Below are 26,169 nucleotides of genomic sequence, written 5' to 3'. Positions count from 1 at the left end.
CTGTCCGGTGTACACCGGACAGTCCGGTGAATTATAGCGGAGTGCCTCTGGAAATTCCCGAAGGTGGCAAGTTGGAGTTGGAGTCCTCAGGTGCACCGGACAGTCCGGTGTCCCAGACCAGAGGTGCCTTCGGTTGTCCCTTTGCTCCTTTGTTGAATCCAATATTTGATCTTTTTATTGGCTAAGTGTGAACCTTTTACACCTGTATAACTTATACACTCAAGCAAACTAGTTAGTCCAATTATTTGTGTTGGGCAATTCAACCACCAAAATTATTTAGGAACTAGGTGTAAGCCTAATTCCCTTTTAGTAGTAGCATAGCCAAAAGAGACAGTATGCATTTTCTAAGGAAAACTTAGTATCCTGGAATAGAACTCCTCTAGTTCTCCCTATCCCTTCTCCTCCTCCTTCCAAGTTGCTAACAGATTGGTATCAAAGACACCTTTCCTTGGTCGTCCGCCATGGCTTCTCCACCCATCGATTCAGCCCTCACGCTCGCCCTCGAACACCAAACCCGCTCCTTGTTGTTCGAGTTGGACAAACAGTTGTCCGCCATGGATGTCAAGTGGGAATCCTGTGTCAGAGAGCTTGAATCTCAGGTCTCTGTGTCCAGCCACCGCCTGGATTCCATCACCACCGACCTTCATGTGGATGTGGAGTTCCAGTTCTCCTCAGCCGCCGATCACCTCCACCAGATCGAAGCTGACGTCAAAACTCGTGTCGCCGCCCTCCAATCGACTATGCACGTCTTTGAGCTGTGGCGCCCTCGCGTGGAAGCATCGGTCGAGTCCCTCCACTCCTCCATCGATTCGATCCGTGCCGAGGTCTCCAAGATGGGGATCCGCTGGTCCACCAACGCCCGTGCGGATGGATCTGGACAACCCGGTCTCCTCGATGCGCACAGATCTGGATCCGGAAGGGTCCCTGCTCCTGAAGAACCTCCAAATCGCCCACGTTTTGGGTCCTGCTTCGAGAATTACTACCGAGATAGTGGGCACGTGCACCCCGGTGCCGACGCTCACTACCCGGTCACAGGTATGTGGAGCTCCCCTCACTCGCCCTCATTTTCATTCAATGCTCATGGTGGCATAGTCAGGGTGATTGGGATCAGCGTGGTCCACTTAGCCGTCACTGTGGGGGGTCACCTAAATTAAATTTTCCTACGTTTGATGGTACCTGCCCTAAGCTCTGGCAAAAGTGTTGCGAAGATTACTTTGAGATGTATGCTACTGAGAATTTTGTCTGGGTTAAGGTCTCCACCATGCACTTTGTGGGTGCTGTGGCTCGATGGTTACAGTCCATTGAACCACGTCTTCCGTCCATGTCATGGCGCCAATTTTGTCAAGCTATCCACGATAGGTTCGGCAGGGAGCAACACGAACTTGTTATTCGCAAACTCTTCCACTTTAAGCAGACCTCCATAGTCCAAGACTAGGTTGATCGTTTTTCAGAGTTAGTTGATTTGTTAGTCACATACGAACACACAACAAACCTGTTATACTATACCATGAAATTCATTGATAGGTTGAGGGATGACATCAAATCTGTGATTCTTGTACAACGTCCTGGCGATCTCGATACTGCCTGCTCCTTGGCTTTATTGCAGGAAGCTGCGGAATCTTCTCGGCGTCCGGATCCTGTTCGTGGTGATTCATCTTATGCTGGTCGTTCGTCGTGGAAGTTGGTTGTTCCACAGTCTGCTCGCTGGGATCAGCCGCGCAGTTTGGCTCCAGAATCCTCTAAAACTCCAACTTAGCCAGCGCCAATAATTGATTCTAAAGTGGCTTCTCTTCGTTCATATCGGTGTGCTCGTGGATTATGCCAGTATTGTGCTAAAAAGTGGAACAAGGGCCATAAATGTTCTCCAACTGTTCAACTGCATGCAGTCCAAGAGATGTGGGAACTCTTTGATCATGACCAGTCAGATACTGGTCCTGATTTCCAAGATTCATCAGACTAGTTCACAGTAATGTTGTCCCAGGCAGCCATTTCAACCCCAGCCAAGGCCCAAGCATTCAGACTTCAAGGTTGTTTGAAAGGTGTGGAATTGTTGATGCTTCTTGACTCCGGCAGTTCACATTGTTTTCTGAACACTAACAGCGTTGCGGCAATCACTGGCCTCACTCCTGTGTCGGCTCCGCTAATGGTCACCGTAGCCAATGGTGAGGTCCTTATATGCAATTCAGAGCTGGTGGAAGTAGACTGGACTTTACAGGGTGTCTCGTTTAGCACAACATTGAAGTTATTGTCCTTACCTCACTATGACACAATCCTTGGTATGGATTGGCTACAACAGTTCAGCCCAATGTTGATAGATTGGAAGAACAAATGGCTGTCTATACCATTTCAAGATCAGCTTATTGTCCCGCGTGACTGTCAGTCATTGGTTCCTGCTGGTTCGTTGTTGGAAATATGTTCCGTGACCTCGGCATCAACACCACAACATTTATTTTCAGCCACGGCTTCTACTGTTCCTGAACCGGTTCATTCCTTGCTGCAACAGTTCGATGCCTTGTTTCAACCTCCTACAACATTGCCACCGAGCCGTGCATGTGATCACTCCATCCCATTAGTGGATGGTGCTCGCCCGGTTACTATACGACCTTATCGGTTGTCCCCTGCACTGAAGGACGAAGTGGAATCCCAAGTGGCAGAAATGCTTCAAAATGGCATAATTCAAAACAGTTCTAGTGCCTTTTCCTCTCATGTCCTCATGGTCAAGAAAAAGGACAATTCATGGAGATTCTGTGTCGATTACAGGCACTTGAATGCCCTCACAGTTAAATCTAAGTACCCAGTTCCCATCATCGTTGAATTATTGGATGAACTAGCTGGCGCATGTTGGTTCTCTATATTGGATTTGCGAGATGGATTCCATCAAATATTGCTCAAGCCCGGGGAAGAGTACAAAACATCATTTCAAACCCACACAGGACACTACGAATTCCGGGTCATGGCATTCGGTCTCACTGGGGTGCCTGGCACATTTCAAAAAGCCATGAATCATACTTTGGCTCCTCTTCTTCGTAAATGCACTATTGTGTTCTTTGATGATATTTTAGTCTACAACCGCTCCCTTCAAGACCACTTCACCCACCTACAACAAGTATTCGAGCTGCTGTCGTCTGATCACTGGAAGATTAAAATGTCTAAGTGCAATTTCGCTCAACCCCAAGTAACCTACTTAGGCCACATTATCAGCTCAGCCGGTGTCGCTACCGACCTAGCAAAGGTCCAAGCTATTGTGGCATGGCCTGTTCCCAAGTGTGTGAAGGAATTGCGGAGCTTCCTGGGACTCTCTAGATATTACAGGAAATTCATACGACATTACGGCGTGATCTGCCAACCCCTGACAGCACTGTTAAAAAAGGGCGCTCTGTACGTTTGGACAGCTGATCATGACACTGCATTCTGCACTCTCAAACAAGCAATGTCATCGGCTCCGGTGTTGGCTCTGCCAGATTTTAATGTCACATTTCAGATTGAAACTGATGCCAGCGCCAATGGTGTAGGGGTTGTTCTTTCACAGCAAGGTCACCCTCTGGCATTCCTGAGTAAGGCCCTTGGAGTTAAATCTCGTGGTCTCTCGACTTATGAAAAAGAGTATCTAGCTGTCATTCTAGCTGTCCAACAATGGCATGCTTACCTTCAACGCCAGGAATTCGTGATTATTGAAAGGAAAATAGGCTTACACCTTTTCCTAAATGATTTTGGTGGTTGAATTGCCCAACACAAATAATTGGACTAACTAGTTTGCTCTAGATTATAAGTTCTACAGGTGCCAAAGGTTCAACACAAACCAATAAAAAGTCCAAGAAAGGGTTCAAATAAAAAGAGCAAAAGACAACCGAAGGCTGCCCTGGTCTGGCGCACCGGACTGTCCGGTGCAACACCGGAAAGTGTCCAGTGCACCAGGAAGATCAACTCCAAACTTGCCACCTTCGGGAATTCTGGGAGCCACTCCGCTATAATTCACCGAACTGTCTGGTGTAGCACCGGACTGTTCGGTGTGCCAAGCGGAGCAACGGCTACCCGCGCCAGCAGTCGTCTGCAACGGCTACAGTGAACAGTGCCGACTGCGCACGTAGAGTCAGAGTAGGCGTCAGATGGCGCACCGGACAGTGAACAGGACCTGTCTCGTGCACCACCGAACTGTCTGGTGGCCCACATGTCAGAAGCTCCAACGGTCGAACCCCAACGGCTGGGTGACATGGCTAGCGCACCGGGTAGTGTCCGGTGGCGCACCGGACTGTCTGGTGCGCCATACGACAGAAGCCCTCACCAACGGCCATTTTGGTGGTTGGGGCTATAAATACCCCCCAACCACCACACTTCAATGTGAAAGTCGCCTAGAGGGGGTGAATAGGGCGAATCTGAAATTTATAAACTTAAGCACAACTACAAGCCGGATTAGCGTTAGAAATATAAACGAGTCCGAGAGAGAGGGTGAAAACAAATTGCAAGCAAATAAAGAGTGAGACACAAGGATTTGTTTTACCGAGGTTCGGTTCTTGCAAACCTACTCCCCGTTGAGGTGGTCACAAAGACCGGGTCTCTTTCAACCCTTTCCCTCTCTCAAACGTTCACTTAGACCGAGTGAGCTTCTCTTCTCAATCAAACGGGACACAAAGTCCCCGCAAGGATCACCACACAATTGGTGTCTCTTGCCTGGGTTACAATTGAGTTGATCACAAGAAGAATGAGAAAGAAAAGAAGCAATCCAAGCGCAAGAGCTCAAATGAACACAAGTCACTCTCTCACTAGTCACTATTTGATTTGGAATGAACTAAGGACTTGGGAGAGGATTTGATCTCTTTGGTGTGTCTTGTATTGAATGTTATAGCTCTTGTAAGGTGTGGGAAGTTGGAAAACTTGGATGCAATGAATGGTGGGTGGTTGGGGGTATTTATAGCCCCAACCACCAAACTAGTCGTTTGGTGGAGGCTGTTGTCGCATGGCGCACCGCACAGTCCGGTGCGCCACCGGACACTGTTCGGTGCGCCTGCCACGTCACCTGGCCATTGGATTCTGACCGTTGGAGCTTCTGTCTTCTGGGGCACCGGACAGTCCGGTGGTGCACCGGACAGGCACTGTTTACTGTCCGGTGCGCCATCAGTCTCTGCTCTGACTCTGGCGCGCACTGTAGCGCATTCAATGCGTTCTGCAGACGACCGTTGGCGCGAAGTAGTCGTTGCTCCGCTGGCACACCGGACAGTCTGGTGAATTATAGCGGAGCGGCCTCCAGAATTCCCGAAGGTGAGCAGTTCGGAGTTGGAGTCCCTGGTGCACCGGACACTGTCCGGTGGTGCACCGGACACTATCCGGTGGCACACCGGACAGTCCGGTGCGCCAGACCAGGGCACACTTCGGCTGACTTTTGCTCTCTTTCTTTGAATCCTTTTCGGTCTTTTTATTGGTTTGTTGTGAACCTTTGGCACCTGTAGAACTCATAATCTAGAGCAAACTAGTTAGTCCAATTATTTGTGTTGGGCAATTCAACCACCAAAATCAATTAGGGAAAGGTGTAAGCCTATTTCCCTTTCAATCTCCCCCTTTTTGGTGATTGATGCCAACACAAACCAAAGCAAATATAGAATTGCATAATTGAACTAGTTTGCATAATGTAAGTGCAAAGGTTACTTAGAATTGAACCAATAAACACTCATAAGATGCGCATGGATTGATTTCTTTGTTTTTAACATTTTGGACCACGCTTGCACCACATGTTTTGTTTTTGCAAATTCTTTTGTAAATTCTTTTCAAACTCCTTTTGCAAATAGTCAAAGGTAAATGAATAAGATTTTGAGAACCATTTTTCAAGATTTGAAATTTTCTCCCCCTGTTTCAAATGCTTTTCCTTTGACTAAACAAAACTTCCCCCTCAATCAAATCCTCCTCTTAGTGTTCAAGAGGGTTTTAGATATTAGTTTTGAAGAGGTTGTACCAATTTGAAAATCTATCAAAAATAAGATACCGATTAAAAAATCATCAATTGAAAGATCTTTTCTTAACTCGAATTTTTGAAAATTGGTGGTGGTGCGGTCCTTTTGCTTTGGGCTAATACTTTCTCCCCCTTTGGCATGAATCGTCAAAAACAGATACTTGAGTGAAATATAAGCCCTTTTACTTTCTCTCCCTATGGCAAATAACATAAGAGTGAAGATTATACCAAAGTTGGAGAGTTGCTCGGACCGACGGCGAAGGATGAGTAATTTGATGGAGTGGAGTGGAAGCCTTTGTCTTCGCCGAAGACTCTAATTCCCTTTCAATCTATGACTTGGTTTGAAATATACTTGAGAACACATTAGTCATAGCATATAAAAGAGATATGATCAAAGGTGTATTAATGAGCTATGTGTGCAAAACATCAAAAGAAATTCCTAGAATCAAGAATATTTAGCTCATGCCTAAGTTTGTTAAATGTTTGTTCATCTAGTAACTTGGTAAAGATATCGGCTAATTGTTCTTTGGTGTTAATATATGCAATCTCGATATCCCCCTTTTGTTGGTGATCCCTTAAGAAATGATACCGAATGGCTATGTGCTTAGTGCGGCTATGTTCAACGGGATTATCTGCCATGCGGATTGCACTCGCGTTATCACATAGAAGAGGAACTTTGGTTAATTTGTAACCATAGTCCCTAAGGGTTTGCCTCATCCAAAGCAATTGCGCGCAACAATGGCCTATGGCAATATACTCGGCTTCGGCGGTAGAAAGAGCTACAGAATTTTGCTTCTTTGAAGCCCAAGACACCAGGGACCTTCCCAAGAACTGGCAAGTCCCCGATGTGCTCTTTCTATTAATTTTACACCCCACCCAATCAGCATCCGAATAACCAATTAAATCAAATGTGGATCCCCTAGGGTACCAAAGGCCAAACTTAGGAGTATAAACTAAATATCTCAAGATTCGTTTTACGGCCTTAAGGTGAGCTTCCTTAGGGTCAGCTTGGAATCTTGCACACATGCATATGGAAAGCATAATATCCGGTCGAGATGCACACAAGTAGAGTAAAGAACCTATCATCGACCGGTATACCTTTTGATCTACGGATTTACCTCCCATGTCGAGGTCGAGATGCCCATTGGTTCCCATGGGTGTCTTGATGGGCTTGGCATCCTTCATCCCAAACTTGTTTAGAATGTCTTGAATATACTTCGTTTGGCTAATGAAGGTGCCCTCGTGGAGTTGCTTCACTTGAAATCCCAAGAAGTACTTCAACTCCCCCATCATAGACATCTCGAATTTTTGTGTCATGATCCTACTAAATTCCTCACATGTAGATTCGTTAGTAGACCCAAATATAATATCATCAACATAAATTTGGCATACAAACAAATCATTTTCAAGAGTTTTAGTAAATAAAGTAGGATCGGCTTTTCCGACTTTGAAGCCATTAGTGATAAGGAAATCTCTTAGGCATTCATACCATGCTCTTGGGGCTTGCTTGAGCCCATAAAGCGCCTTAGAGAGTTTATATACATAGTTAGGATACTCACTATCTTCAAAGCCGGGAGGTTGCTCAACATAGACCTCCTCCTTGATTGGTCCATTGAGGAAGGCACTTTTCACGTCCATTTGGTAAAGCTTAAAGTCATGGTAAGTAGCATAGGCAAGTAATATGCGAATTGATTCAAGCCTAGCTACGGGTGCATAGATTTCACCGAAATCCAAACCTTCGACTTGTGAGTATCCCTTGGCCACAAGTCGGGCTTTGTTCCTTGTCACCACACCATGCTCATCTTGCTTGTTGCGGAAAACCCACTTGGTTCCTACAACATTTTGGTTAGGACGTGGAACTAAATGTCATACCTCATTCCTAGTGAAGTTGTTGAGCTCCTCTTGCATTGCCACCACCCAATCCGAATCTTGAAGTGCTTCCTCTACCCTGTGTGGCTCAATAGAGGAAACAAAAGAGTAATGTTCACAAAAGTGAGCAACACGAGATCGAGTAGTTACCCCCTTTTGAATATCGCCGAGGATGGTGTTCACGGGGTGAACTCTTTGAATTGCTTGGTGGACTCTTGGGTGTGGCGGCCTAGGAACTTGTTCATCTTCCCCATCTTGATTACGGGCATCTCCCCCTTGATCATTGCTCTCCTCTTGAGCTGGCTCAACTTCTTGATCTTCTCCTTCATCATCTTGAGCCACATTCTCATCTTGAGTTGGTGGAGATGCTTGCATTGAGGAAGATGGTTGATCTTGTGCATTTGGAGACTCTTCGGATTCCTTAGGACACACATCCCCAATGGACATGTTCCTTAGCGCGACGCACGGAGCCTCTTCATTATCTAGCTCATCAAGATCAACTTGCTCTACTTGAGAGCCGTTAGTCTCATCAAACACAATGTCACAAGAAACTTCAACTAGTCCAGAGGACTTGTTAAAGACTCTATATGCCCTTGTGTTTGAATCATATCCTAGTAAAAAGCCTTCTACTGTCTTAGGAGCAAATTCAGATTTTCTACCTCTTTTAACAAGAATAAAGCATTTGCTACCAAAGACTCTAAAATATGAAACATTAGGCTCTTTACCGGTTAGGAGTTCATAAGATGTCTTCTTGAGGATTCGGTGTAGATACAACCGGTTGATGGCGTAGTAGGCGGTGTTGACCGCCTTGGCCCAAAACCGATCCGAAGTCTTGTATTCATCAAGCATGGTCCTTGCCATGTCCAATAGAGTTCTATTCTTCATCTCCACTACACCATTTTGTTGTGGTGTGTAGGGAGAAGAGAACTCATGCTTGTTGCCCTCCTCCTCAAGGAAGCCTTCAATTTGAGAGTTCTTGAACTCTGTCCCGTTGTCGCTTCTAATCTTCTTGATCCTTAAGCCAAACTCGTTTTGAGCCCGTCTCAAGAATCCCTTTAAGGTTTCTTGGGTATGAGATTTTTCCTGCAAAAAGAACACCCAAGTGAAGCGAGAATAATCATCCACAATAACTAGACAGTACTTACTCCCGCCGATGCTTATGTAAGCTATCGGGCCGAATAGGTCCATGTGTAGGAGCTCGAGTGGCATGTCAGTCGTCATGATGTTCTTGTGTGGATGATGAACACCAACTTGCTTCCCTGCCTGACATGCGCTACAAATCCTGTCTTTCTCAAAATGAACATTTGTTAGTCTCAAAATGTGTTCTCCCTTTAGAAGCTTGTGAAGATTCTTCATTCCAACATGTGCTAGTCGGCGATGCCAGAGCCAGCCCATGTTAGTCTTAGCAATTAAGCAAGTGTCGAGTTCAGCTCTATCAAAATCTACTAAGTATAGCTGACCCTCTAACACTCCCTTAAATGCTACTGAATCATCACTTCTTCTAAAGACAGTAACACCTATATCCGTAAAAAGACAGTTGTAACCCATTTTACATAATTGTGAAACTGAAAGCAAGTTGTAATCTAAACAATCTACAAGAAAAACATTGGAAATGGAATGGTCAGGAGATATAGCAATTTTACCCAATCCTTTGACCAAACCTTGATTTCCATCCCCGAATGTGATAGCTCGTTGGGGATCTTGGTTTTTCTCATAGGAGGAGAACATCTTCTTCTCCCCTGTCATATGGTTTGTGCACCCGCTGTCGATGATCCAACTTGAGCCCCCGGATGCTGATAGTCGCCTAGAGGGGGGGTGAATAGGGCGAAACTGAAATTTACAAAATTAATCACAACTACAAGCCGGGTTAGCGTTAGAAATATAAACGAGTCCGAGAGAGAGGGCGCAAAACAAATCGCAAGCAAATGAAGAGTGTGACATGCGGATTTGTTTTACCGAGGTTCGGTTCTCGCAAACCTACTCCCCGTTGAGGAGGCCACAAAGGCCGGGTCTCTTTCAACCCTTACCCTCTCTCAAACGGTCCCTCGGACCGAGTGAGCTTCTCTTCTCAAATCAAAACCGGGAACAAAACTTCCCCGCAAGGGCCACCACACAATTGGTGCCTCTTGCCTTGATTACAATGGAGTTTTGATCACAAGAACAAGTGAGAAAGAAAAGAAGCGATCCAAGCGCAAGAGCTCAAAGGAACACGACAAATCTCTCTCGCTAATCACTAAAGCCTTGTGTGGAATTTGAGAGGATTTGATCTCTTTGGTGTGTCTAGAATTGAATGCCTAGCTCTTGTAAGTGGTTGAGAAGTGAAAAACTTGGATGCAATGAATGGTGGGTGGTTGGGGTATTTATAGCCCCAACCACCAAACTAGCCGTTTGGTGGGGCTGTCTGTCGCATGGTGCACCGGACAGTCCGGTGCACACCGGACATGTCCGGTGCGCCAGCCACGTCACCAAAGCCGTTGGGTTTTGACCGTTGGAGCTCTGTCTTCTGGGCCCGCCTGGATGTCCGGTGGCGCACCGGACATGTACTGTAGAGTGTTCGGTGCGCCAGCATGGGCGTGCCTGACTTCTGCGCGCGCTGGCGCGCATTTAATGCGTCCGCAGGTAGCCGTTGGCACCGAAGTAGCCGTTGCCCCGCTGTTACACCGGACATGTCCGGTGAATTATAGCGGAGCAGCCGTTGCGAATTCCCGAGGCTGCCAAGTTCCAGAGCCGCGTCCTCTTTGAGCACCGGACACTGTCCGGTGTACACCGGACATGTCCGGTGAATTATAGCGCGCCGGCTCTGAAAATTCCCGAGGCTGAGGAGTTCAGCGCGAGGTCCCCTGGTGCACCGGACACTGTCCGGTGGCACACCGGACAGTCCGGTGCACCAGACCAGGGAGCCTTTAGCTCTCTATTTTGAACCCAACATTGGTCCTTTTAATTGGCTTGTTGTGAACCTTTGACACCTGTATAACTTATACACTAGAGCAAACTAGTTAGTCCAATTATTTGTGTTGGGCAATTCAACCACCAAAATTATTTAGGAACTAGGTGTAAGCCTAATTCCCTTTCAATCTCCCCCTTTTTGGTGATTGATGCCAACACAAACTAAAGCAAATATACAAGTGCATAATTGAACTAGTTTGCATAATGTAAGTGCAAAGATTGCTTGGAATTGAGCCAATATAAGTACTTGCATGGATTGTTTCTTCATTTTTAACATTTTGGACCACGCTTGCACCACCGATTTTGTTTTTGCAAATTCTTTTGTAAATCCTTTTCAAAGTTCTTTTGCAAATAGTCAAAGGTAAATGAATAAGATTTTACGAAGCATTTTCAAGATTTGAAATTTTCTCCCCCTGTTTCAGATACTTTTCCTTTGACTAAACAAAACTCCCCCTAAATGAGATCCTCCTCTTAGTGTTCAAGAGGGTTTTGATATATCATTTTTGAAATACTACTTTCTCCCTCTTTTGAACACAATAAGATACCAATTTGAAATTTACCCAATTGAAAATCTCCAATTTTAAAATTAAAATTAGGTGGTGGTGCGGTCCTTTTGCTTTGGGCAAATATTTTCTCCCCTTTGGCATGAATCGCCAAAAACGGATACTTTGAGTGAGATACAAGCCCTCATTAGACCTTTCTCCGTCTTTAGACATAAATAAATGAGTGAAGATTATACCAAAGATGGAGTCCTTTTGCTTTGGATTCTCCCCCAAAGATGGAGAGATGCGAGGAGCGACGACGAAGGATGAGTTACGGAGTGGAAGCCTTTGTCTTCGCCGAAGACTCCAATTCCCTTTCAATACACCTATGACTTGGTTTGAAATAAACTTGAAAACACATTAGTCATAGCATATGAAAGAGACATGATCAAAGGTATACAAATGAGCTATGTGTGCAATTTTATCAAAAGAAATTGCGCGAATCAAGAATATTGAGCTCATGCCTAAGTTTGTTAAAAGTTTGTTCATCAAGAGGCTTGGTAAAGATATCGGCTAATTGATCTTTAGTGTTAATGTAAGAAATCTCGATATCTCCCTTTTGTTGGTGATCCCTAAGAAAATGATACCGAATGGCTATGTGTTTAGTGCGGCTATGCTCGACGGGATTATCCGCCATTTTGATTGCACTTTCATTATCACATAGCAAAGGGACTTTGGTTAATTTGTAACCGTAGTCCCGCAGGGTTTGCCTCATCCAAAGCAATTGCGCGCAACAGTGGCCTGCGGCAATGTACTCGGCTTCGGCGGTGGAAAGAGCGACCGAATTGTGCTTCTTTGAAGCCCAAGACACCAAGGATCTTCCCAAGAACTGGCAAGTCCCCGATGTGCTCTTCCTATTGATTTTACACCCCGCCCAATCGGCATCCGAATAACCAATCAAATCAAATGTGGATCCCCGAGGGTACCAAAGCCCAAACTTAGGAGTATAAGCCAAATATCTCAAGATTCGTTTTACGGCCGTAAGGTGAGCTTCCTTAGGGTCGGCTTGGAATCTTGCACACATGCAAACGGAAAGCATAATGTTCGGTCGAGATGCACATAAATAGAGTAAAGAACCTATCATCGACCGGTATACCTTTTGATCGACGGATTTACCTCCCGTGTCGAGGTCGAGATGCCCATTGGTTCCCATGGGTGTCTTGATGGGCTTAGCATCCTTCATTCCAAACTTGGTTAGAATGTCTTGAGTATACTTTGTTTGGCTAATGAAGGTGCCTTCTTGGAGTTGCTTGACTTGGAATCCTAGAAAATACTGCAACTCCCCCATCATCGACATCTCGAATTTTTGTGTCATGATCCTACTAAATTCTTCACATGTAGATTCATTAGTAGACCTAAATATAATATCATCAACATAAATTTGGCATACAAACAAATCATTATCAAGAGTTTTAGTGAATAAAGTAGGATCGGCCTTGCCGACTTTGAAGCCATTAGCTATAAGGAAATCTCTTAGGCATTCATACCATGCTCTTGGGGCTTGCTTGAGCCCATAAAGCGCCTTAGAGAGCCTATAGACATGGTTAGGGTACTCACTATCTTCAAAGCCGGGAGGTTGCTCAACATAGACCTCTTCCTTGATTGGTCCATTGAGGAAGGCACTCTTTACGTCCATTTGATAAAGCTTGAAGCCATGGTAAGTAGCATAGGCTAATAATATGCGAATTGACTCAAGCCTAGCTACGGGTGCATAGGTTTCACCAAAATCCAAACCTTCGACTTGGGAGTATCCCTTGGCCACAAGCCGAGCTTTGTTCCTTGTCACCACACCATGCTCATCTTGTTTGTTGCGGAAGACCCATTTGGTTCCTACAACATTTTGATTAGGACGTGCAACTAAATGTCATACCTCATTCCTAGTGAAGTTGTTGAGCTCCTCTTGCATCGCCATCACCCAATCCGAATCTTGGAGTGCTTCCTCTACCCTGTGTGGCTCAATAGAGGAAACAAAAGAGTAATGCTCATAAAAATGTGCAACACGAGATCTAGTAGTTACCCCCTTATGAATGTCGCCGAGGATGGTGTCGACCGGGTGATCTCGTTGGATTGCTTGGTGGACTCTTGGGTGTGGCGGCCTTTGTTCTTCATCCTCCTTGTCTTGATCATTTGCATCTCCCCCTTGATCATTGCCGTCATCTTGAGGTGGCTCATTTGCTTGATCTTCTATTTCATCAACTTGAGCTTCATCCTCATTTTGAGTCGGTGGAGATGCTTGCGAGGAGGAGGATGGTTGATCTTGTGCATTTGGAGGCTCTTCGGATTCCTTAGGACATACATCCCCAATGGACATGTTCCTTAGCGCGATGCATGGAGCCTCTTCATTACCTATCTCATCAAGATCAACTTGCTCTATTTGAGAGCCGTTAGTCTCATCAAACACAACGTCACAAGAAACTTCAACTTGTCCAGTGGACTTGTTAAAGACTCTATATGCCCTTGTGTTTGAATCATATCCTAGTAAAAAGCCTTCTACAGTCTTAGGAGCAAATTTAGATTTTCTACCTCTTTTAACAAGAATAAAACATTTGCTACCAAAGACTCTAAAATATGAAATATTGGGCTTTTACCGGTTAGGAGTTCATAAGATGTCTTCTTGAGGATTCGGTGTAGATATAACCGGTTGATGGCGTAGCAGGCGGTGTTGACCGCCTCGGCCCAAAACCGATCTGAAGTCTTGTACTCATCAAGCATGGTCCTTGCCATGTCCAATAGAGTTCGATTCTTCCTCTCCACTACACCATTTTGTTGTGGCGTGTAAGGAGAAGAGAACTCATGCTTGATGCCCTCCACCTCAAGGAAGCCTTCGATTTGAGAGTTCTTGAACTCCGTCCCGTTGCCGCTTCTTATTTTCTTGATCCTTAAGCCGAACTCATTTTGAGCCTGTCTCAAGAATCCCTTTAAGGTCTCTTGGGTTTGAGATTTTTCCTGCAAAAAGAATACCCAAGTGAAGCGAGAATAATCATCCACTATTACAAGACAATACTTACTCCTGTCGATGCTTATGTAAGCAATCAGGCCGAATAGATCCATGTGGAGTAGCTCAAGCGGCCTGTCGGTCGTCATGATGTTCTTGTGTGGATGATGGGCACCAACTTGCTTTCCTGCTTGGCATGCGCTACAAACCCTGTCTTTCTCAAAATGAACATTGGTTAGTCCTAAAATGTGCTCTCCCTTTAGAAGCTTATGAAGATTCTTCATCCCAACATGGGCTAGTCGGCGGTGCCAGAGCCAACCCATGTTAGTCTTAGCAATTAAGCATGTGTCGAGTTTAGCTTTATCAAAATCTACTAAGTATAGCTGACCCTCTAACACACCCTTAAATGCTATTGAATCATCACTTCTTCTAAAGACAGTGACACCTATTTCAGTAAAGAGACAGTTGTAGCCCATTTTGCATAATTGAGATACAGAAAGCAAATTGTAATCTAATGAATCTACGAGAAAAACATTGGAAATAGAATTGTCAGGAGATATAGCAATTTTACCCAATCCTTTGACCAAACCTTGATTTCCATCCCCAAATGTGATAGCTCGTTGGGGATCTTGGTTTTTCTCGTAGGAGGAGACCATTCTCTTCTCCCCGGTCATGTGGTTTGTGCACCCGCTATCGATGATCCAACTTGAGACCCCGGATGCATAAACCTACAAAACAAGTTTAGTTCTTGACTTTAGGTACCCAAACGGTTTTGGGTCCTTTGGCATTAGAAACAAGAACTTTGGGTACCCAAACACAAGTTTTGGAGCTCTTGTGTTTGCCCCCAACATACTTGGCAACGACCTTGCCGGATTTGTTAGTCAAAACATATGATGCATCAATAGTTTTAAATGAAAAGCTATGTTCATTTGATGCACTAGGAGTTTTCTTCTTAGGCAACTTAGCACAGGTTGGTTGCCTAGAGCTAGATGTCTCACCCTTATACATAAATGCATGATTAGGGCCAGAGTGAGACTTCCTAGATTGAATTCTCCTAATTTTGCTCTCGGGATAACCGGCAGGGTATAAAATGTAACCCTCGTTATCCTGAGGCATGGGAGCCTTGCCCTTAACAAAGTTTGACAATTTCTTAGGAGGGGCACTAAGTTTGACATTGTCTCCTCTTTGGAATCCAATGCCATCCTTGATGCCAGGGCGTCTCCCATTATAGAGCATACTTCTAGCAAATTTGAATTTTTCATTTTCTAAGTTATGCTCGACAATTTTAGCATCTAATTTTTCTATATGATCATTTTGTTGTTTAATTAAAGACATGTGATCATGAATAGCATTAATATCAACATCTCTACATCTAGTACAAATAGATACATGCTCAACGATAGATGTAGAGGGTTTGCAAGATTTTAATTCTATAACCTTAGCATGTAATATATCGTTTTCACTCCTAAGGTCAGAAATAGTAACATTGCAAACATCAAAATCTTTAGCCTTAGCAAGCAATTTTTCATTTTCATTTCTAAGGCTAGCAAGTGAAATGTTCAATTCTTCAATCCTAGCAAGTAAATCATCATTATCATCTCTAGAATTGGAAGTTGAAACATTACAAACATGAGAATCAACCTTAGCTAACAAAATACCATTTTCATTTCTAAGGTTGGCAATAGTGTCATGGCATGTGCTTAGCTCACTAGTTAATTTTTCACATTTTTCTACCTCTAGAGCATAAGCATTTTTAACCTTAACATGTTTCTTATTTTCCTTAATTAGGAAGTCCTCTTGGGAATCCAAAAGGTCATCCTTTTCATGAATAGCACTAATTAATTCATTTAATTTTTCCTTTTGTTCCATGTTAAGGTTGGCAAAAAGGGTACGCAAGTTATCCTCCTTATCACTAGCATTATCATCACTAGAAGACTCATATTTAGTGGATGATTTGGATTTAACCTTCTTCCTCTTGCCGTCCTTTGCCATGAGGCACTTGTGGCTGACGTTGGGGAAGAGGAGTCCCTTGGTGACGGCGATGTTGGCGGCGTCCTCGTCGTCGGAGGAGTCGGTGGAGCTCTCGTCGGAGTCCCATTCGCGGCACACGTGGGCATCGCCGCCCCTCTTCTTGTGGTACCTCTTCTTTTCTCTCCTCTTGCCCTTCTTGTCGTTATCCCTGTCACTTTCACTTGATAATGGACATTTAGCAATAAAGTGACCGGGCTTACCACACTTGTAGCAAACCTTCTTGGAACGGGATTTATAATCCTTCCCCTTCCGTTGCTTGAGGATTTGGCGAAAGCTTTTGATGATTAAAGCCATCTCCTCGTTGTCGAGCTTTGAAGCGTCGATTGGTTGTCTACTTGGTGTAGACTCCTCCTTCTTCTCCTCCGTCGCCTTGAAAGCCACTGGTTGTGCTTTGGATGTGGAGGGATCATCAAGCTCGTTGATCTTCTTTGAGCCCTTGATCATACATTCAAAGCTCACAAAATTCCCGATGACTTCCTCGGGAGTCATTAGTGTGTATCTAGGATTACCACGAATTAATTGAACTTGAGTGGGGTTAAGGAAGATGAGTGATCTAAGAATAACCTTAACCACCTCGTGGTCATCCCATTTCTTGCTCCCGAGGTTGCGCACTTGGTTCACCAAGGTCTTGAGCCGGTTGTACATATCTTGTGGCTCCTCCCCTTGGCGAAGACGGAAGCGACCGAGCTCCCCCTCGATCATTTCCCGCTTGGTGATCTTGGTGAGTTCATCACCCTCGTGCGCGGTCTTGAGTAGATCCCAAATCTCCTTTGCATTCTTCAACCCTTGCACCTTGTTATATTCCTCTCTACTTAGAGAGGCGAGGAGTATGGTTGTGGCTTGGGAGTTGAAGTGCTCGATTTGGGCTACTTCATCCTCATCATAGTTTTCATCCCCTACGGATGGTACCTGTGCACCAAACTCAACAACATCCCATATACTTTTGTGGAGTGAGGTTAGATGAAATCACATTAAATCACTCCACCTAACATAATCTTCACCATCAAATGTTGGTGGTTTGCCTAATGGGACGGAAAGTAAAGGTGTGTGTTTAGGAATGCGAGGGTAGCGTAGGGGGATCTTACTATACTTCTTACGCTCTTGGCGTTTTGAAGTGACGGATGCCGCGTCGGAGCCGGAGGTAGATGCCGATGAAGAATCGGTCTCGTAGTAGACCACCTTCCTCATCCTCTTTTTCTTGTCCCCACTCTGATGCGGCTTGTGGGAAGAAGATTTCTCCTTCTTCTCTTTGTGGTGTGAAGAAGATTTCTTCTCCTTCCCTTTGGAGGAGTCCTTCTTCTTCTCCTTCCTCTTGATGCGGGACTCTTCCGATGAAGTGCTCCTGTGGCTTGTAGTGGGCTTTTTGCCGGTCTTCATCTCCTTCTTGGCGTGATCTCCCGACATCACTTCGAGCGGTTAGGCTCTAATGAAGCACCGGGCTCCGATACCAATTGATAGTCGCCTAGAGGGGGGGTGAATAGGGCGAAACTGAAATTTACAAAATTAATCACAACTACAAGCCGGGTTAGCGTTAGAAATATAAATGAGTCCGAGAGAGAGGGCGCAAAACAAATCGCAAGCAAATGAAGAGTATGACACGCGGATTTGTTTTACCGAGGTTCGGTTCTCGCAAACCTACTCCCCGTTGAGGAGGCCACAAAGGCCGGGTCTCTTTCAACCCTTACCCTCTCTCAAACGGTCCCTCGGACCGAGTGAGCTTCTCTTCTCAAATCAAAACCGGGAACAAAACTTCCCCGCAAGGGCCACCACATAATTGGTGCCTCTTGCCTTGATTACAATGGAGTTTTGATCACAAGAACAAGTGAGAAAGAAAAGAAGCGATCCAAGCGCAAGAGCTCAAAGGAACACGGCAAATCTCTCTCGCTAATCACTAAAGCCTTGTGTGGAATTTGAGAGGATTTGATCTCTTTGGTGTGTCTAGAATTGAATGCCTAGCTCTTGTAAGTGGTTGAGAAGTGAAAAACTTGGATGCAATGAATGGTGGGTGGTTGAGGGTATTTATAGCCCCAACCACCAAACTAGCCGTTTGGTGGGGCTGTCTGTCGCATGGTGCACCGGACAGTCCGGTGCACACCGGACATGTCCGGTGCGCCAGCCACGTCACCAAAGCCGTTGGGTTTTGACCGTTGGAGCTCTGTCTTCTGGGCCCGCCTGGATGTCCGGTGGCGCACCGGACATGTACTGTAGAGTGTCCGGTGCGCCAGCATGGGCGTGCCTGACTTCTGCGCGCGCTGGCGCGCATTTAATGCGTCCGCAGGTAGCCGTTGGCGCCGAAGTAGCCGTTGCCCCGCTATTACACCGGACAGTCCGGTGTACACCGGACATGTCCGGTGAAATATAGCGGAGCAGCCGTTGCAAATTCCCGAGGCTGCCAAGTTCCAGAGCCGCGTCCTCTTTGAGCACCGGACACTGTCCGGTGTACACCGGACATGTCCGGTGAATTATAGCGCGCCGGCTCTGAAAATTCCCGAGGCTGAGGAGTTCAGCGCGAGGTCCCCTGGTGCACCGGACACTGTCTGGTGGCACACCGGACAGTCCGGTGCACCAGACCAGGGAGCCTTTAGCTCTCTATTTTGAACCCAACATTGGTCCTTTTAATTGGCTTGTTGTGAACCTTTGGCACCTGTATAACTTATACACTAGAGCAAACTAGTTAGTCCAATTATTTGTGTTGGGCAATTCAACCACCAAAATTATTTAGGAACTAGGTGTAAGCCTAATTCTCTTTCAGATGCATAAACCTACAAAACAAATTTAGTTCTTGATTTTAGGTACCCAAACGGTTTTGGGTCCTTTGACATTAGATACAAGAACTTTGGGTACCCAAACACAAGTCTTTGACCCCTTGTGTTTGCCCCCAACATACTTGGCAACTACCTTGCCGGATTTGTTAGTCAAAACATAAGATGCATCAAAAGTCTTAAATGAAATGTTAGAATCATTTGATGCAATAGGAGTTTTCTTTTTAGGCAATTTTGCACGGGTTGATTGCCTAGAGCTAGATGTCTCACCCTTATACATAAAAGCATGATTAGGGCCAGAGTGAGACTTCCTAGAGTGAATTCTCCTAATTTTATGCTCGAGATAACCGGCAGGGTACAAAATGTAACCCTCGTTGTCCTGAGGCATGGGAGCCTTGCCCTTAACAAAATTAGACAATCTTTTAGGAGGGGCATTAAGTTTGACATTGTCTCCCTTTTGGAAGCCAATGCCATCCTTGATGTCAGGGCGTCTCCCACTATAGAGCATGATTCTAGCAAATTTAAATTTTTCATTTTCTAAGTCATGCTCATTAACTTTGGCAATAAGTTGAGCTATGTGATCATTTTGTTTCTTAATTAAAGCTAGGTGACCATGAATAGCATCAACATTAATGTCTCTACATCTGGTGCAAATGGAAACATGCTCAACGGTAGATGTAGAGGGTTTGCAAGATTTTTGTTCAACAATCTTAGCATGTAAAATGTCATTTTCACTTCTAAGATTGGAAATGGTAACATTGCAAACATCTAGGTCTTTAGCCTTAGCAATTAATTTTTCATTTTCAATCCTAAGGCTAGCAAGTGAATCATTCAATTTTTCAATCTTAGCAAGCAAATTAGCATTATCATCTTTAAGATTGGGAATTGAATCATCACATACATTTGAATCAACCTTAGCAATTAAACTAGCATTCTCATTTCTAAGGTTGGTAATAATATCATGGCATGTGCTTAGCTCATTAGATAATTTTTCACATTTTTCTACTTCTAGAGCATAAGCATTCTTAACCTTAACATGCTTCTTATTTTCCTTAATTAGTAAGTCCTCTTGGGTGTCCAAGAGTTCATCCTTCTCATGAATAGCACTAATTAGTTCATTTAATTTTTCTTTCTGTTCCATGTTAAGATTGGCAAAAAGAGTACGCAAATTATCTTCCTCATCACTAGAATGATCTTCATCACTAGAGGATGCATATTTAGTGGAGGATTTTGATTTTACCTTCTTCCTTTTGTCGTTCTTTGCCATGAGGCACTTGTGGCCGACGTTAGGGAAGAGGAGCCCTTTGGTGACGGCGATGTTGGCGGCGTCCTCGTCGGAGGAGGAGTCGGAGGAGCTCTCGTCGGAGTTCCACTCGCGACACACATGGGCATCGCCGCCCTTCTTCTTGTGGTACCTCTTCTTTTCTCTCATCTTGCCCCTCTTGTCGTTATCCCTGTCACTGTCACTTGATAAAGGACATTTTGCAATAAAGTGACCGGGCTTACCACACTTGTAGCAAACTTTCTTGGAGCGGGACTTGTAGTCCTTCCCCTCCTTTGCTTGAGGATTTGGCGAAAGCTCTTGATGATGAGCGTCGTTTCCTTGTTGTCGAGCTTGGAGGCGTCGATGGGTGGTCTACTTGATGTAGACTCTTCCTTCTTCTCCTCCGTCGCCTTGAATGCGGCCGGTTGTGCTTCGGGCGTGGAGGGGCCATCTTGCTCGATGATTTTCTTTGAGCCTTTGATCATCAATTCAAAGCTCACAAATTTTCCTATTACTTCCTCGGGAGACATTAGTGTGTATCTAGGATCATCACGTATTAATTGAACTTGCGTAGGGTTAAGAAAAACGAGTGATCTAAGAATAACCTTAACCATTTCATGGTCATCCCATTTTTTGCTCCCGAGGTTGCGCACTTGGTTCACCAAGGTCTTCCGGTTGTACATTTCTTGTGGCTCCTCCCCTTGGCGGAGCCAGAAGCGACCGAGCTCCCCCTCGATCGTCTCCCGCTTGGTGATCTTGGTCACCTCGTCTCCTTCGTGCGCGGTCTTGAGTACGTCCCAAATCTCTTTGGCGCTCTTCAATCCTTGCACCTTGTTATACTCCTCTCGACTTAGTGAGGTGAGGAGTATAGTGGTGGCTTGGGAGTTGAAGTGCACGATTTGGGCCACCTCATGCTCATCATAATCTTCATCCCCTACGGATGGTACCTATACACCAAACTCAACAACATCCCATATGCTTTTGTGGAGTGAGGTTAGGTGATATCTCATCATATCACTCCACCTAGAATAATCTTCACCATCAAACGTCGGTGGTTTGCCTAATGGGACAGAAAGTAATAGTGTATGTTTATGAATGTGGGGATAGCGTAGGGGAATCTTATTATACTTCTTGCGCTCTTGGCGCTTAGAAGTGACGGATGCGGCGTCGGATCCGGATGTAGAGGGCGAGGAAGAGTCGGTCTCGTAGTAGACCACTTTCTTCATTTTCTTCTTCTTCTCGCCACTCTGTGCGATCGAATGCGTGAAGGGGATCCATCCTTCTTGTTGTTGGTGGACTCCCTTGATGGAGCCTTCCTGTGGCTTGTAGCGGACTTCTCACAGCCGATCACCATCTTCTTGGCATGATCTCCCGACATCACTTCGAGCGGTTAAGCTCTAATGAAGCACCGGCTCTGATACCAATTGAAAGTCGCCTAGAGGGGGGTGAATAGGGCGAATCTGAAAATTATAAACTTAAGCACAACTACAAGCCGGATTAGCGTTAGAAATATAAACGAGTCCGAGAGAGAGGGTGAAAACAAATCGCAAGCAAATAAAGAGTGAGACACAAGGATTTATTTTACCGAGGTTCGGTTCTTGCAAACCTACTCCCCGTTGAGGTGGTCACAAAGACCGGGTCTCTTTCAACCCTTTCCCTCTCTCAAACGGTCACTTAGACCGAGTGAGCTTCTCTTCTCAATCAAACAGGACACAAAGTCCCCGCAAGGACCACCACACAATTGGTGTCTCTTGCCTTGGTTACAATTGAGTTGATCACAAGAAGAATGAGAAAGAAAAGAAGCAATCCAAGCGCAAGAGCTCAAATGAACACAAGTCACTCTCTCACTAGTCACTATTTGATTTGGATGAACTAAGGACTTGGGAGAGGATTTGATCTCTTTGGTGTGTCTTGTATTGAATGTTATAGCTCTTGTAAGGTGTGGGAAGTTGGAAAACTTGGATGCAATGAATGGTGGGTGGTTGGGGGTATTTATAGCCCCAACCACCAAACTAGTCGTTTGGTGGAGGCTATTGTCGCATGGCGCACCGGACAGTCCGGTGCGCCTGCCACGTCACCTGGCTGTTGGATTCTGACCGTTGGAGCTTCTGTCTTCTGGGGCACCGGACAGTCCGGTGGTGCACCGGACAGGCACTGTTCACTGTCCGGTGCGCCATCAGTCTCTGCTCTGACTCTGGCGCGCACTGTAGCGCATTCAATGCGTTCTGCAGACGACCGTTGGCGCGAAGTAGTCGTTGCTCTGCTGGCACACCGGACAGTCTGGTGCATCACCGGACACAGTCCGGTGCTACACCGGACAGTCCGGTGAATTATAGCAGAGCGGCCTCCAGAATTCCCGAAGGTGAGCAGTTCGGAGTTGGAGTCCCTGGTGCACCGGACACTGTCCGGTGGTGCACCGGACATTCCGATGCGACAGCTCAGGGCACACTTCGGCTGACTTTTGTTCTCTTTATTTGAATCCTTTTTCGGTCTTTTTATTGGTTTGTTGTGAACCTTTGGCACCTATAGAACTCATAATCTAGAGCAAACTAGTTAGTCCAATTATTTGTGTTGGGCATTTCAACCACCAAAATCAATTAGGGAAAGGTGTAAGCCTATTTCCCTTTCACAATGCATCCAAGTTTTCATCCATCAAACCTCATACAAGAGCTCTAGACTTCATTCCAAGACACAAACAAAGAGATCAAATCCTCTCCCAAGTCCGGAATCACTCCAAACAAATTAGTGACTAGAGAGAGACTTTTGTGTTCTTTTGAGCTCTTGCGCTTGGATCACTTTTCTTCTTCCTCCTTTCTTGTTTTCAAGATCATTGTAATCAAAGCAAGAGACACCAAGTTGTGGTGGTCCTTGTAGTGGACTAAGTGTCCCGTTTGATTGAAGAGAAAAGTTCACTCGGTCTAAGTGACCGTTTGAGAGAGGGAAAGGGTTGAAAGAGACCTGGTCTTTGTGACCACCTCAACCGGGAGTAGGTTTGCAAGAACCGAACCTCAATAAAACAAATCATCGTGTCATCTGCTCTTATTCGCTTGTGATTTGTTTTCGCCCTCTCTTTCGGACTTGATTATATTTCTAACGCTAACCCCGGCTTGTAGTTGTGCTTAAACTTTATAAATTTCAGATTTTCCTATTCACCCCCCTCTAGGCGACTTTCAATTATAACTAACCACAAAAGTCTATCACAATTAAATGAGCAACGTCTCCATACTCCTTGGCAGCACAAAGTGTTCACCAAATTTTTGGGCCTTCAATATAGAGTGCAGTATCGTCCAGGGACAGAAAACCAGGCAGCTTACGCTCTCTCGCGCTATGGTCCTACTGAAATCAATGTGGTTTCTGTTGTTATCCCTCAATGGCTGACTGATATCCAACACACTTACAATTCGGACAGCAAGACTAAAGAGTTAGTGGCTAAACTAGCTATCGATTCAGCAGTTGTTGCCCACTTCTCATTGAAGGATGGTCTGATCCGTTACAAGAACCGTCTTTGGATAGGCGAGGATCCCCACCTCCAGGCTAAGATTGTTTCAGCACTGCATTCCTCTCTGATCGGTGGTCACTCCGGTGTGCCGGATACCTACAGCCGTGTCAAAAGCATATTTGCGTGGAAGAATATGAAGTCGTTCGTCCGTTCATTTGTGCAGCAATGTCAGATTTGCCTGCAAGCCAAACCTGATAGGGCAGCTTATCCTGGTAAGCTCCAACCATTACCTGTTCCACCCTCTGCCTGGCACACCATCTCCATGGATTTTGTGGAAGGGTTACCTCGTTCTAGCTCGTGGGACTGCATCCTTGTTGTTGTCGACAAGTTCTCCAAGTTTGGCCATTTTGTTCCATTATCTCATCATATACAGCACACTCTGTTGCTCAGCTGTTCCTATCTCACATATACAAGCTCCATGGTTTTCCAGCGGCCAATGTATCTGACAGAGACCCCATCTTCACCAGCACCTTTTGGCGTCAGCTGTTCCAACTGGCTGGTACGGAATTACACCTCAGTTCCTCCTATCACCCCCAGTCGGATGGTCAGACAGAGCGTCTGAACCAATGCTTGGAAACGTTTCTGCGATGCTTTGTCAGCGCGTGTCCTAAAAAGTGGTCCTCTTGGCTGCCAGCAGCTGAATATTGGTATAACACAAGTCTGCATTCAGCTTTAGGTTGTTCTCCGTTTGAAGTGCTTTATGGCCGCAAGCCACGTTCCTTGGGTCTTTCTTTTGATGTTGCTGCCCCAGTTGCCCTGTCATCCTGGTTACAAGAAAGATCTGTGATGCAAAATCTCATCCACCAGCACATTATCCGCGCCCAAACTCGGATGAAAAAACAGGCAGATAAACACCGCTCTGAATGCTCCTTCTCAGTTGGCGATTGGGTTTAAATGAAGCTCCAACCCTATGTCCATTCTTCAGTGCTTCCATGTGCCCACCAAAAATCCAGTTACAAGTTCTTCGGTCCTTATCGGGTGGCCAGCAGGGTCGGTTCAGTGGCCTACCGATTGGAACTCCCAAATTCCAGCAGGATTCATCCCGTCGTTCATGTCTCCCAACTGAAGCTGGCAAAAGGTTTCTCGGGCTCTGCTACTTCTTCCTTACCGGACGAACTACCAGAGTTCAGCATACCACTCCGTATTTTGCAGACTCGTGGCTTTGACAAAGGTAAACGCTTTGTGAAACAGGTTCTGGTGCAGTGGTCCAACCTTCCTACTGAGTTAACCACATGGGAAGACTAAGACAACCTGAGGCAATGTTTTCCTTTTGCTCCTGCTTGGGGGCAAGCAGGATTCTAGGGGGGAATGTCAACAATGAGAGCATGGATTCCCCTACAGTCAGCCGAGGCGTACCAAACGGCGAACCGGAAGCAGCTCCAGTTGTCCGCACACGCCGTGTCCATCGCGCCAACGTCCGTCAACAAGGACCAGAGTGGGTGCAGTGAGTCGGCGTATTGGTGTTGGGTCTAAGCCTGCGTGCTCCCTTGCGCAAGTGGCGCTTGTCTGTCTTAAGTACTAGCGTAGCCGAAAGAGACGGTATGCATTTTGTAACAAAAACTTAGTATCCTGGAATAGAACTCCTCTAGTTCTCCCTATCCCTTCTCCTCCTTCCAGGTTGCTAACAGGGGGTACAAAGAGCCTCCCCTCACACTATAGCTCGTTTAGACTAGCTCCAACAAGGAGCTCTAAAGGGTCCTGTACCCTAAATTTACGTCCTCTACTCCCTCCAGCAGCGTCCTCTAAACGGTCCTCTAAATTTAGAGGACGTCGTTGGATCCTCTATATATAGAGTTTCTCTAAACGGTTCTCTATTTATTTGAATACTTTAAACAACTGGTTTAGTAAAACTAAAATATGTACATTATATTTGAGAGTATGACAAATGCGTATGTATAAAAATTAAAAATAAAAAAATGTCTTTAATATAAGTATTTACATATAGAGGACGTGATTTAGAGGACATTGTTGGAGATGAAGTAGATATAGAAGATATAATCTTTTAGAGAAGACTGTAAAGGACGGATATATAGGATGTATATAAAGAACGTTGCTGGAGATAGTCTTAGTGTGCTATGTTGTGGCGTTTGGCTGAGCATTGTAGCCGCTACTATACATGGCCAAATGTTTGGCCCGTTTAATAGCTGTGTCGTGCCGGCACGGCAGTAGTGCCTAAGATCAGGCCCAAGCACGGCACTAAGCCTGCTTAGCCGTGTTGTGCCGGCATGGTAGGCCCGTTTAACTCGTTTAGCTCGTTTAGCCCGTTTAGCACTACACCACAGAATTTTAGTCAGATATTCACAAACACAGTTAAAACACACTAAAATAGCTAATATTGAGTTGTTTAGTGCAATGACTGACTCATTAAAAATCTATCTAG

General features: G+C 45.4%; 1 pseudogene; it reads left to right on the top strand.

Annotated features, from left to right (window-relative positions):
- Positions 1-558: 558 nt before the first annotated feature.
- Positions 559-25,387, top strand: LOC103632931 (uncharacterized; annotated as a pseudogene).
- Positions 25,388-26,169: the final 782 nt, after the last annotated feature.

Source organism: Zea mays, chromosome 7, assembly GCF_902167145.1.
Source record: "Zea mays cultivar B73 chromosome 7, Zm-B73-REFERENCE-NAM-5.0, whole genome shotgun sequence".
In the NCBI taxonomy this organism is placed as follows: domain Eukaryota; kingdom Viridiplantae; phylum Streptophyta; class Magnoliopsida; order Poales; family Poaceae; genus Zea; species Zea mays.
Note: the sequence above shows the minus strand (reverse complement) of the source record. Positions and strands in the feature narration are given on the sequence as shown.